At 33.6% G+C, this 2,094-nt stretch overlaps 1 long non-coding RNA gene across 1 annotated transcript; it reads left to right on the top strand.

Moving 5' to 3' along the window:
* LOC138914973 (uncharacterized) lies at positions 1–1,532 on the top strand. Its single transcript, XR_011420674.1, has 3 exons — positions 1–434; positions 649–724; positions 1,342–1,532. It is a non-coding gene; the product is annotated as an uncharacterized lncRNA (long non-coding RNA).
* Positions 1,533–2,094: the final 562 nt, after the last annotated feature.

The following is a 2,094-nucleotide window of genomic DNA, read 5'->3' on the forward strand; positions in this document are numbered from 1 at the left end:
AATTTTGGAAATCTCGCCATTGAATCGGCCTACCTTTGAAAATAGAAAAAAAATTTCTTGTTATTAGAAAATTTGCGTTTGAATACAGAAAACCTTTCTTGATGGAAAAAATTCAAGAAAGAATTTTTCTTAAAAATAGAAAAATGAAAATCTCATATGTCTGTTTTGCCGTCGCAGCCAAAACATTTTTGTACGTATTTTAGGACAAAATCACCTTTGAATATATGAATGAAATGACCCTAGAATATAGGAAAGTAGCCATTGACTTCCTTCGGCTGCCGAATGTTAACGACAAGAAAAACGAAGTGGGACGAAGGCCTACCCGGCTACCGACTTCTCTGATCCCCCGAGCGTCAGTTGTGAAAAAAATTCGTGAGTGATGGACGTGATTTTCAAGCGGATAAGAGGTGAAGCCTTTTTCCAAATATTCAAAGGTATGTAAATATATAATTTTTTGTGTAGCGGGCGTACAATTGTATGTATGTAATTAAAGGATAAATTTCAAATCTCTTTACCAAGCGTATACCAATTCAGTTGAATTGTTTTTTAGCTAAGAGCTACGTACATACATACATTTGTATATAAATTTGTGGGTGTAGAGTTCTATAATAACTTTATCCTATTACTCGCATTTTATTTATTTTTCAGAGTGAAAATACCTGCAGTTGCATCAGCCAAATAATTTGTTTGGCGAAGCTGTAATTTTGTTTTAAAACATTCTAAGGTAAGAAAAATATGTTGTATTTGTTTGACATACTTACGGCCATGGTGGAACTATACAAGGTGGTCTCGTCAGCTCTGCTGAGGACGTTAAATATGTTTACCTCTCTGTCTCTCTTAGGCGATAGAATGAGAAAGCTAGATAGAGACTGGCACAAATAACGTCCTCAAAAGACGGCAGCTCTCGCGACGAGATCACCTTGTATAGTTCCACCATGCTTACGGCATACTTGCGGCTCACCCGATCTGAAACCCGATTTTCAACCCTTTCATATTCTGCTCCTCTCTCTCGCTCGCTTGACCTACGCGTCGCGAGTTCTCTCTGCTCCTTCTTAAAAATGACATGATCTGCCCTGCTTACATTCGGTCTCCCTTCGCGCAAAGGACTGTATGTATATATATATGTATGTATGTACGTGTCTCATCCGTGCCTCTCTCTCTCTCTGAAATTCGATTTTCAACCCTTCATTTTCTACCTGTCTTGCTCCTCTCTCTCGGTCGTCTGACCAACGTGTTTGTATTTTGGCTATTATTAGCATTACATTATTTCAAAAAAGTTGTTTATCTAAAAACAAATCTATCAATGATTAATGATATATCCCAATAACTCTTTTTTTCTAGATGAGGAAAGGCGAAGAAAATGGATCACCTTAGGTCATATGAAGTTCAACAGACCTTGGGTAATAACAATGTTTTCTTGAGTCAAAAATGTGTTATTTAAAAATGTTTAAATGTTAAGTGTTAAATGTTTTAAATGTAAATAAATATAATATGCAAAAGAAAAAACCAAGTTACATTTTATTTTTAGGGTTTCAGTGTTAATATTAAACTTCCTTTCAAGAAATATTATTTCTGAAATCAAGAAATAAAATTTCTTGAAAGGAAATTTAAACAAGAAAGAATTTTTCTTGTTTAAAAAGTGGCTTTCTAAAAAACCCTTTCTTGTTTTAAGAAATTTAATTTCTTGAAACAAGAAACAAACCACCTTTGAAACAGGAATCGCCTTTCTTGTTTTAAGAAATATTTTTTCTTGTTTTTATGGTGGCTTTCTAAAAAACCCTTTCTTGTTTTAAGAAATATAATTTCTTAAAACAAGAAATATTTTTTCTGGTTTTAATGGTGCCTTTCAAAAAAACCATTTCTTGAAACAACGGTGAGGTCGCCTTTGGCAAAAATTCAAGAAAGAATTTTCTAGATTTTAAGGAAATTCTTCGATTTTTTTTTATGAGTGTAGTCCCATAAATCGTTATACAGAAGTTTTCTTTTATTACTTTCAAAAAGCACAGACTTCAAGCAATTTCTTATATTACACTCATAGAAATTTTTACCTAAATACTAGAAAAGTCGCCCTAAAACCGAGGTCGCCCTAAAACT

The sequence above is a fragment of the Drosophila takahashii genome, chromosome 2L, assembly GCF_030179915.1.
Source record: "Drosophila takahashii strain IR98-3 E-12201 chromosome 2L, DtakHiC1v2, whole genome shotgun sequence".
Taxonomy (NCBI): domain Eukaryota; kingdom Metazoa; phylum Arthropoda; class Insecta; order Diptera; family Drosophilidae; genus Drosophila; species Drosophila takahashii.